Source organism: Marmota marmota, unplaced genomic scaffold (assembly GCF_001458135.2).
Source record: "Marmota marmota marmota unplaced genomic scaffold, marMar, whole genome shotgun sequence".
Taxonomy (NCBI): Eukaryota; Metazoa; Chordata; class Mammalia; order Rodentia; family Sciuridae; genus Marmota; species Marmota marmota.
The window spans coordinates 16745982-16758411 of record NW_026000005.1 but is presented as its reverse complement, the minus strand read 5'-3'; the positions used below and the strand labels follow the sequence as shown (position 1 = coordinate 16758411).

Genomic DNA, 12430 nt, shown 5'->3' with positions numbered 1-12430 from the left:
TTAGAGGCATGCTCCCAAGGACTCACTCTCTTACCCTATCTCCTACATTTCCACCACCTCCCAGTAATCCAATCAACTATTAATTCCTCAATGGATTAGTCCATAGATGAAATCAGAGCCCTAATGATCTAATCACCCCCCCCCAAAGCCTATTCTCTGGACATTGCTGCATTGGGGACCAAGTTTTTAACACATGAGCCTTTGTAGCATATTGCAGATCTAAGCTATAACATTCCCATTATTGGTAAATAGCATCACCATTCATTTGATCCCCTAAGTAGATATCCAGGACTCATGGTATAGTAATCTCTTTTTTAAAAAATCAGCTTTAATGAGACATAATTCACACAAATACAGTTCACATGCCATGCAATTCACCTTTGTTTTAAAGTGTACAATTCAGTAGTTTTTAATGTATTCACAGAATTGTACAGCCATCACCACTAATTTTAGAACATTTTCATCACTCCAAAAAGAAATCCCATCCTGATTAGCAGAGACCCCCCCATTCCTCACCCCTCAGTCATAAGTAACCACTAATCTATTTATGTGTCTGTAGATTTACTTATTCTGAACATTTCATATGAATGTAATCATACAATATGTGATTTTTTTTTTGGTGACTGGCTTATTTTACTTAGTATAATGTGTTCAAGATTTATCTGTTTTATTACTTAACAATATTCTGTTGTAAGCATACATCACATTTTGCTTACCTATCTGTCGGCTGATACACATTTGATTTGTTTTCTCTATGCATATGTAATCCCTGCTACTCAAAAGGCTGAGACGGGAGGATTGCAAGTTTGAAGCCAGCCTCAGCAATTTAGTAAAACCCCTATCTCAAAATTAAGTAAAAATAAAAAGAACTGGGGATGTAGTTCAGAGATAGAACAGTTGCCTGGCCTGCACAAGGCCCTGGGTTCAATTCCCAGCAGTGGAAAAAAAAAGATTCATAGAAGGATTCCATCAAACCATAAAAGATAAAATAATTTTAATATTATTTAATCTAATTTAGAGCATTGGAAAAGTAAGAAAACTGCCAAAATCTTTTAAAGAAGTGAGTATAATATTACTATCAAAGATAAGATAAAAATAAAACTATGGACCGATTTCAGTTATGAGAGGTAGAAGTATCTTAAATATTACCAAAAAGAACCAATAGCACACTTAAAAACAATACATTATTACAAAGTATATTCCAACAATATGAGCAGTTCCACAGTAGGACATCAATTAATATGATTGATCCTATTCATAAAGCTAAAGAGAAAAAAATCAGATTTTTTTCTTCTATAAATGCCAAAATGGCATTTGACAAAAGTTAGCATCCATTTATATTAAAAAATAAGAATTGGGGGATACTTTAGTCTAAAAGGCAGCTTCTTTCTTAATGGGAAAACACTACTAAAAATATGAAGAAAACAAAGATAACCACCATGTCCATTATTGTTAATATTGGAAAACAGGGGTGTAAGCCATTACTACTATACAAAAGAAAAAAAAGCATTTAAATGCACAAGAATTAGACAGATAACAACAACAACAAAAACTGTCTCTGAAGCAAGCATGCTTATATGTCTGGAAAACAACACTGGAAAAATTAATACAAATAATAAGAGAATTTGGTAAGGAAGAAGGATACAAATAAACTAATAACTTTATATAAAGAAATAATAAGCACACAGAAGAAATAATGGTTGATATTCGTATGGATTTTTGAAATATGTTCTATCAATGGGAGAAAAAATTCCACAAATGAATAGGTATAGATGTGGGGATAAGAACAATTTTGACTTTTCATCTTATAAATCCTGTTTGAATTATTAATACTGTTTATAAAGCTCAAAACAAAAATAATTAGTAATAGGAATAAGAATAACTAATCTTTTTTTTTAAGTTTCCCAGGGGATTGTGATGGATGAGCTAAGATGTAATACATTAGACTATAAATCCTGAATGGTCTGCAGCCTCCAGACACCTCTTGCCACATCCCACCTACCCACCTTCCTTGTGCCAATCAAGTCCCAACTACTTGCAGTCCCTCCCACAGCAAGCTATTTCAGACTTCTGTGCTTGACATCATCTTTCAGGGGAAAAACAGAAGGTAATACTTCAAATGTCATACTTCATGAAGTATCTCAAATGCCCTCCTTTCTCCAGCCCCTATCCTCAGCTCCAAAGAGCATTTATAATTTCCTTCTTGAGGTTACTTTGGGAACCCTGCTCATTTCCAGGTTGGTTTCTTCCCATGAGATCATCTGACTTCTCTCCAGGTATACACCTTGCCCTAATATATCTGATCAATATATTGAGTGAGAGAGAAAAGAAAATGTTTAGCTTAATTATTTGATGGTTTCTATCTCGATTTCTGGGGTAAGCAACTGTCAATATCCCTTATCTGGTTTTCCTAGGCAAAATATTTGTCACATATCATGATGGTGAGTTGGTTTTGAAACATAGTATAAAAGAAATATGCTTCATTGAAGTAAAGTAAAAAATTGACCATGAAAAATAAAAATTCCTTTTCAAGTTAAAATAACTAAAACCAAGAGGTAGGAAAGGTATTATTATATTTGTTAAACAGAGTGTCAACTTTTTCCAGTTGTCTATAAATTAAAGATTCATATGTGTGCAACATTAATTGCTACTTCTGACCTTGTATACCAGATCAAAACTAGAGCCTGTGGGACCTGAGGAGTGCCGTGGCCTCCAATGCCCAGGAGTGCTATTAGTGCCACCATGCTCCAGCTGTCCAATCCCCAGCAGGTGGACATGCTTACCTTCCTAGGAGTTTCTTCAATAACCCATTGACCACCATAGACAAATTTTTTGTTCCCACTTCCTTAGGAATTAGCTTAGAAGTTCTAGTATAGAAACTGGGAGGTAAGGGGTAAGCTCTCTGCTGGGATCTTGAAGTAGGATGAAATGGTGATGAATTAGATTTATTTCTGCTGGAACTTGGAACACAAGTTCATAGAGGCAATGTGATTGAACACATAGGTTTTATACTACTTTGTGTGCTGCATTTAAGGCATAATTAAAAGCTAATGAGTAACCTTTAAAAACTAGAAATTGAATTTACCATATTCTAAATTCCAAAGTCCTTGCAGGCAGATTATACTCCAAACATTCATTTGTAAATTGGGAACTTTGTGCTCATCAAATCGGGAGGAAAGGGCAAATGAATTAAATACACTTCTGATCATATATAATTAGAAAAATAACTTTTAAGAGTAATTTCCAGGGTAGGAGAGAGAATTTTCACTGTGCATTTGTTGTGCCTTTTGAATTTTGTATCCTTTTCCCCAAGATATTTATTCCCCAAAAAAGGTTTATTATATTTTAAACATGTTAATGTGACTGCTAAATTGTTTTTTAGAACATTTCTCTAGTGTGGAAATGAATATGTATTATTTCTTTAAATTCTGTTCTCTTTCTTCTATTGTTGAGCTTCGGTCTGTCCAGTTAGGTGATGACAAACATCAAGTAAACCCATTGTTGTAAAAGTCTCTCCACTTGTTTTGCCTGAACTATAGAACAGTTGTCTTTCATGGGAACATTGATTCCTTATTCCTGGTGTTTCCTTCCACATGAAGGGAACTCTCCTGATGCCTCTGCATCATCTCATTACCAAACTGCAAATGTGGGAGCAGGAGCTGGGTAATCAGAGCCCTATGCTTGTACCTCCCTCTTTTTGGAGGCGAGCTGGCCACCAGAAGCACCCGTGTCTCCAGGCCTGTGTTACAGGACCAGCCTCCATATAGGCAGGCAGTAATGGGCCATGCCCCAGTGGGAATGTCAGTCTAATTCTGGGATTTGGTATTGCACACAGAAATAAATTACATTTCCCAATAGTTGCTTTATCAGTAATCAAAACAGTTATGCAGATCTGAATCTGTCTTAACCTAAGCCTATTTCTTTAAAACTCAAGCAGGAAAAACAGGGGTAATCTGCAGTTTCACCAGTGGTCATCACTGTCTTTCTTCAGTGATCCCCTGAAAAAAAATTAGAAAAGAAAAGGATTCAAACAAGAAATATAGAAGGTATATTGGTAATTTGGAAAAATATAAAAACTAGGAAAGTTTAGTATCAAACCGAATTTTATGTGCTTTTTTTCCTGTTCGTCTCTCCCTATTTTTGTCTCCTCCTACTATTTCCTGGCTCTAGATACAACCTTATTTCCATATTTACTAGTTCCTCATTACTTGTTCATTCATCTTTTTAGCAAACATTTAGTTAATTTCCATGTGCCATACTGAGGATGAGCATTCCAAGATGACTAAAACAGAGTCTAGTGGGAGAGACAGACAAACTGAAGGGAAAGCAAGGAACGGAACTAGAGACCCCTAAGAGAGAAATGAAAGATGGAAACTAGGCAGAGATATACATGGGAGTTTATTCATCACAGCTGACAAATAAAGGCCATCTCTCTGTAGGAGAGAGTGGCAAAACAGGCTTGGGTTCTGGGATTTTTATAGGGCAGGCTCAGGAATCAGAGCTGGGTGGGTCCTAATGTGGGTGGTGAAGGGTTGGGTTGGTATGAGGGAGTGGTGACCCTCTCTCAGAAAGGCCTTTGGGTGGGAAAGTGAAACTTTTTCCTTAAAATGGCGGGTGTCACTTAAGATGGCCATCCAGATGCTAAACAAGGACCTTATACAAACACATTGCTGGTGCATACTGTATGGATCAGTGCGGTGGCAGGGAGGTGTATGGAGGATTATGAAGGTGGAAGTGGGACATCTGATCTGGCCAAGGGGAGTCAAATGTGGCTCCTGGAAGATGTAGCATCTGAGCAGCATTGTAAAAGATAGGTGAAAAAAAAAAATTCTCTTATGTAATTAAACATTTTTTCATTGACAGTTCCGTTATCAAGAAAGTGAATTTGCAAAACTTGTGTATCATAAGCCTGCTTTTCAAATGTGATGTCTGGCTCTGTTATGCCTGCTGTGGTGGATGATTTAGTGCAGCTTTGCCTGCCTCTGGTTTCAGTCACAGCTGTGGTGGATGGTTCTATGCATACCAGCAGAGTCTACTTCCTGTGTCATTCTCTGCACAATACCTTTTCTGTCTCTGAACTTCTTTAGAAGCCTTGAGCCTAGCCCAAGTACTGGTACAGCCCAGTGGGTTTGGTGAGTTAACACCCCCAGAACCAACTCTCAACCAGGGGGGACTGTTATGGTTTGAATCAAAATCTCATGTGTAAGACAATGCAGAAATGTTAATGATTAGATTATGAAGTCAAAACCTAATCAGCAGATTAATCTATTGATGGAAAGGACTACTGCATTGGGTGCTAACTGTAGTCAGATAGGGTGTGGCTGGAGGAAGTAAATCACTGGGGGCATGCCCTTGGGATTTATATTTAAACCCTGGCATTTGTTTGCTCTCTCTACTTCGTGTCTGACACGATCTGAGCAACTTTCCTCTGCCATTCCTTTCCACCATGATCTTCTGCTTCACCCTAGGCACAGAGCAATGGAGTTAGCCAACCAAGGACTGAGACCTCTAAAATCTTGAGCCAAAATAAATATTTCCTCCTCTAAGTTGTTCTTGTTGGGCATTTTGAGCACAGTGATAAAATGCTGAGTAACATAGGGGCAAAGTCAGGGAATGCACAGCCTCCTGTTCTTCCACAGAATTCAGGAGGCATTCTATATGCTTCCCAGAGGTTCTGGTTGAGTTGAGCCCCTAATGTTTATAGTGAAGACCTCAAGAAACACACAATTTATTGACTTTCCTCCTTTCCTTTAACAATCCTGCTTCCTGTGGTCATCTGGGAAATATACTATTGGCCCTCAAATCCTCACTGCAGGCTCTATGTTCAAGGGAACCCAAACAAAAATGCTAGTCATTCAGAAATAAAGAGCAATGGAGTCTCCCAGTTCACAGGAAGTGCATTCTATTACAGAGCTAAGACCTCATCTCATTTTTATTGGTTAAAGTATCTCAATAATTTACAATATGTTTATTTGCTTTTGTGAAATATTTCATTTCTATGTAAAAGTATCTGTAGTATAAATGTATGGTTTAAATAATAATAATAAAATGAGCATCCATGTACCTATACACTAGTGAAGAAGGCCCTTATATGCCCCACTCTCATTCTACCCTCAGAGGTATAACACCATCCAGAATTTTGTGTTGCTTGTTCTATTACTTTTTTATCATATGTTAACATATATCTCTAACACATGTATAATTTACTTTTACATGTCTTTATATATTTTATATAAATTATTTCCTTTTATTTTGTTTTACTTAACATTGTTTTCTTGATTTCTCTAGGGTTATATGTTTAAGTGTAGTTCATTCATTTTTCACTGTGGTATAGTATATAAATATGGTAACCATCCTACTGTTGATGTATATTTAGTATAAGGTCCTTGCTTAGCATCTGGATGACCATCTTAAGTGACAGCTGCTATTTTAAGGAAAAAGTTTTGCTTTCCCACCTAAGGGCCTTTCTGAGACAGTCTCACCACTCCCTCATACCAACCCAACCCTTAACCATCTGCCTTAGGACCCTCCTGGCTCTGATTCCTGAGCATGCCCTATAAAAATCCCAGAACCCAAGCCTGTATTGCCTCTCTCTCCTATAGAGAGATGGCCTTTATTTGTTAGCTCTGTTGAATAAACTCTCGTGTGTATCTCCATCTGGTCTATCTTTCATTTCTCGCTTACCCATCTCTCGTTCCTCTCTTTCCCTTCATTTAGGATGTTTCTGTTTTTTTTTGGAAGTGACAACATTACTGTGAACACCCTCATGAGTGTTTCATAGTGTACATGTGCAAAGCTTCCATTCTTGGGAATAGAAATGCTGGGTTATGGTATATACATGTTCACCTTTTATGTGTACTGCCAAACCACTGTACTAATTTACATTCCCACTGAAGCTGTGTAATATATCCTCAAATATTAAATGTATGATGTATAATATATCTTATTTTTTAAAGTGTTTCAGTTTTCTTTTTAAAAGTTATTTAGTTTTAACTAATTTTTAAAGTTTTAAACAGCTTTACTGAGATATATTTGGACAGATAATAAACTTTGCATATTTAAAGTATACAATTTGACAAGTTTTGACATATGTATATACCATCATCACAATTAAGTTAATGAATATATCCTTTACCTCCAAGAGTTTTTTCTCTTTCCCTTGTGATCTTTTCAGGATATTCCATCTAGTAAATTATTAGTTCTCCAGATGAGATGGTGGGAACAGACACTATTCCTGGCCTTTTGTGAACTTGAGCACTGTTTCTTTTAATACCTTGAGATGTTCCTTTTTAAGCCATCTGGTAGTTTCTTTACGCTCATTTTTTTTTTTTTAATATCATCAGGTAGTTTCTTCACATTCATGTGCAGATGTCCTAGGTTCTTTGCAGTTCTTTTGGTCCTGTGCTCATCCTGCAAACTCTAGCTTCTTTGTTCATCCTGGACTCTCAGCTTCTCAGAGAAGCAACTGCTCAGTAACTGGGCTCCACCTTAATCCTCCTTCCTAATGTGTGAGACAATGAAAGAAAGTTTAGAGGTAAAATGATGGGATTTGAGAACCTTATTCTAATCATGCAATGATTTACTTGAATGGGTTAGCAGGATACTGTGTGCAGGTAGGGTTTGACTAGAAGCCGTAGGTCACTGTGGGCATGCTTTCAGGTATATATTTTATCTCTAGTGAGCTGAGCTCTCTATGTTTCAGAGTGGCCATGTCCTGAACTGTTTTTCTCCACTGCACTCTTTCTACATGATATTCTGCCTCATCTTGGGACCAGAGCATGGAAGCTGGCTGTGTGTGGACTGAGACCTCCAAAACTGTAAGCTCCAAATAAACTTTTCCTCCTCTAAATTGTTCTTGTCAGGTCTTTTGGTCACAAAGTGAAAAAAACTGAATAAATTGTAATTCTTTCTCTTTTCTCTTGTTTTCTATCTCTTAGGAATCACTACCCTTCTCCCCTGATGCCCAGTGTCTTGAAAATTATTGTTTCATATATTTTTGTCTTTTTTTTTCTGTTTTAGGTTTATCTAATTAGTTATTTCAAGGAACCAATCTTTTGTGGACCATTTTTATTATATGTATATATTTCAATAATTTCTCTTCTTTTATTTTCTCATTTCTTCATTGTGTTTTTCTAACTTAGATTGATACTATTAATCCCTCATTTTCTTATGTAAGCATTTAAGACAATAAGTGTATCTTTCAGTAACACTTTAGCTACACTTATAAAATTGTTTTCATTGTTAAAGTCTAAAGAATATATAAATTTTATTGTGGTTTTTTTCTTTGACCCATGAATATATGGAAATATTTTAAAATTTCCAAGTGGATTTTCCCAAATTTTCTCTTTATTATGAATTTCTAACTAATTGCACTGGACCCGGAGAAATTCATCTTTCAGATATTGTTCACAAACCATAAATTACACATGTTGAAAAACTACAATTTGATAAGTTGTAGCATATGTAAAATCTCATGGAATCATCAAAATAATAAAATGTTTCATCACCCTCAGAATTTCTAATGTCTCTTTGCAATCTTTACTGAACACTTCACCTACTCAAAGGATTAGTTTCATGTAAGCAGCTAATAGGATAATGTTGTCTGTAAGTTAACTGAAAATCAAACTTGAAGTAGGCCAGATAATTGGGAAATTGTTTTCTCATTTAACAGTCCTGAGAGAAGATACTTTTAGGGTCACTGATTATAGCCCCTCAGTGTTATTATCAAGGCCTTAGGGTTTTTATAACCTTCTGTCCTTCCATCTTTCAGGTTAGTGACCTTTCTCGGTATAAGACATTGTCCTTTGACCCATTTCACATGCAGACTACACATGCCCAACAAAAAAAAAGGCCCCCCATTTTTTGTGTGTGTGTGTGTTGGGGGGGTGGGTCCTGGGGATTGAACCCAGGGGCACTCTATCACTGAGCAACATCCCCAGCATTTTTTATTTTGAGACAGGGTCTTAGCCTCCTGAGTAGCTGGGATCACAGTCATGTGCTACCCTGCCTGGTGAGGCCAACTTCTTTTTATATACTCCTTTTAAGAGAGAGAAAAGGTTTCTGATACATCCCCATCAGACTTCCCCCTCATTTTAGTCAGTCAGAATTGTGTCACAAACCCTTATCACATGTTGATAAAGTCTAAGAAATACCACCAAAACCCCCACTTCACAGAGTGAGAACTGGAACTGGCCTCTCAGTGTTGCTGAAGCACTGGACTAGGTTGAAGACAAAGTACAGCTCACAGGAAAGAAGGAAAAGATGATAGGTAGTAACTAAAGTGTCTGCTATACAATGCCATTCAAAGACACAAAGGAGCATTTAAAAAACACACACACAACAACAAAACACCAACCCTGAGAGCACATTTGTGTGTCCCCGGATACCTGTGGAATACATTTGTGGAATGGAACCATATCAAAGTTTCTCAAAGAGATTAAAGATGGGTTTAGGGGTTACAAGAAAGCAAAGATTTGCATCCCCCTAAGAGGTTATAGCATATAGATAAAGATGTAGCCCAGAGTATTCCCTTGTGATATACTTAAGGGAAACTATTAATCCAGTCATTTCTCAAATATAAGTACATCCTCTAACAGTAGAGGACTGAAACTGGTCATTTATTTCAGTTTTATTGAAATATTAGTCTCCTCTCAAATTAATTATCTTTATTGAGTTTTTAGATAATAAAAATTACATTCCATCCTATCAGTTAGCTTCAGCTTTTCAATGAATTAAAGGACAGAAACGCTTTGCTTCCCTTGCAACACTTTTTGTACAATGCTATGAATATAAGATGCTGCATAATATTGCAATTGCAAACTAATTAATTCAGTCAGGAAGCCTCTAGAGCTATCTTTCTCCCTCTCTAGTAACCACTGGAGGGAATACTCAGGGATTAAACATTTCCATAAAGGCAATATATATTCTTATACTTTTGTCTATAAATCACCTGCCACAGGATGAAGTGGTTTTCATGGTAAATTGGGAGCATCAGAAGGGCAGGTTATTATCTTGGCTTTGTTCCTAAGATTCAGATTTCAAGAGACTATATACAATAGTGGACAGGTAATTGGGGCTGGCACAAAAGTAGCAGGGATGGATTCCGGATTGCCAAAGAGAAATGCCTGCTACACCTCCTATGTGCTATAATACTCTGGTAAATCCTTGTATATGCATTCATCTTTGTTTTTTCTTTAGTGCTGGGGATCAAACCCAGATCCTTGGACATGCTAGACAAGTTCTCTACCACTGAGTTATATTCTCAGCCCTCACCAATCATTTAATATTCCCCAGAACCCCATTGTGTTGGTATAATATTACCATAATTTTATAGATTAAAAAAATAAGGTATAGAAAAATTAAGTAGTTTGACCAAAGGCATTTTGTGATGTTGCCCAGTTCAGTATGACTCTCAAGTTCACCCTCTTAAACACTTCACTAAGGAGACCAAATGGTGAATAAGGTCTATCTGCATCTAAATAATTTCAGTAGAGTCCTTTACTACAATTCTTGATTTAAAGTCCTTTCTAAGCACTTGAAAAAACAAAACAAACAATGAATTATTAATATCCCATACCTCTTTAATCCTACAGCCATGGTTCTCATAGTACGGTCCTCAACCAGTTGCCTGAGCATCACCTGGAAACTTGTTAGAGATGCAAATGTTCAGTCTCCATCTAAGACCTACTGTAGAAGAATCTCTGGGTGCGGCCACTATCTCTCTATTTTAAAAAGCCTCCAGTTGATTCTGATGTGTGTAAAAATTGGTTCTAAAGAAAATATATGGTTGTTGTTTAGGCCTTTCCTCTACAGAGGGCTATAAAGCTGACAGGTAAGAGATGGCTGAGGTCTATGCCTCAGTTTCTCTCTCAAGTCTTGTTTTGCCCAGCATCTTACACACACACACACACACACACACACACACACACACACAAAATCTCTCTTTCATCTTGTTTTGTTCCACAATATCTTCTCCATTGAGCTCTTCTCCTGACAGATCATTATGTTTCTCAGTCCTTGCTGGTACACTTGCTGCTGCTGCTCATACACTTCTGCAGCAGGGATCTACTGCCACCATTTCCTCTTTTGCTTCCGATTTTACATGGCTTTCTGGTTTTCATTTTTGTTCTCTCCATTTCCCCCTTTTTTCATTTTCTCTTCCTGGATTTTTCCTGAGCTCACTGAGCTCTGCATGACACACTGTTCTAATATCTTTTTCTCTCCTATTCACTCTCATGGTAGACTGGGCTATTAATTACTCCTCAGGAAAGTGTCATTTTGGCAGATAAGTACTGGCTTCTTGGCAGTGTCTGAAGAAAGACACTTCCATTAAAAGCAATTCCTAAAAATTCTAAAAATAGCTTTTTATACTGTCTCTTTCCTGAAAACAAATATCATTGGATTTCTCATTGAAAATGCTTTGAGGACAGAATTCATGTATAATTCACGTATAACCAGTTACAGTCATGATAAATGACAATCTTCCAAGGTTGTCACCCATTTTAAAAAAAAATTCTGGTAAAATATACATACCCAAAACTTCTGCCATCTTAACCATTTTGAGTGTACAGTTTAGTGGCATTAAGTGCATTTATATGGGTGTGCAACTCTTCCCTCCATCCAATCTATGTAACTCTTCTCATTTTGCAATACGAAAACTCTGCACTCATTAAACAGTAACTCTCCATTCCCCTCTCCCCCAGCTCCTGGGAACCCCTAATCTATTTTCTGTTTCTACAAACATGCTTACTCTAGGTACCTCCTGTTAGTGGAATCATGCAATATTGTCCTTTTGTTACTGATTTCACCCCACATAATATCCTCAAGGCCCAAATATCTTATAGCATGCCAGATTTCCTTCCTTTGTAAGGTTGAATAATATTCATGTGTATGTGCATGATTTCCCTAGCCCTTAAGAAAAATATACACACATATTTTGTTTACCCATTTATCTGTCAGTGGACACCTAGGTTGCTTCTACCTTTTGGCTATTGCAAATAATGCTGTTATGAACCCAGCCATCATCCACTTTCACATCTCATTCAGCATTGCCAATTCACAGACATCCCTATATTTAGGATGATGAAGTAGATAGCAATGAGAAAGGGTAATGGCCCCACAGAAGCATATCTGGGGGCCCCTAAGAGATACTGGCACTTGACCATAGTGAAATGCTCTATAGTCAACTTACTATAAGCACATTTGCAATTCCTTTTTTTTCCCCCATTGCTCTGTAGTTATTTTCATTTTGCTCCTTAGACTCTAGTTCTCTCCTTTCTTCTTCTCAGACTTGGTGTCTCTGGTTGTTGACTTGGTGGTTAGCTTTGTTTGATCCTTACCCTGCTTTTGTTGACTAAACTTTAGCAACCTGCTGCCCCTTCAGAATATGATCTCCACCTGGCTGCTATTTTTGGATTATTTTCACTAACCA

General features: G+C 37.1%; 1 protein-coding gene across 1 annotated transcript in view; it reads left to right on the top strand.

The window, feature by feature from the left end:
- Positions 1-8142, top strand: part of Ankrd44 (ankyrin repeat domain 44) — a 329913-nt gene extending 321771 nt beyond the window's left edge. Inside the window, exons 29-30 of the transcript XR_007349421.1 lie at positions 7703-7817; positions 7938-8142. The gene's annotated coding sequence lies outside the window, so the exon portion shown is untranslated. The remainder of the gene's footprint in view (positions 1-7702; positions 7818-7937) is intronic.
- Positions 8143-12430: the final 4288 nt, after the last annotated feature.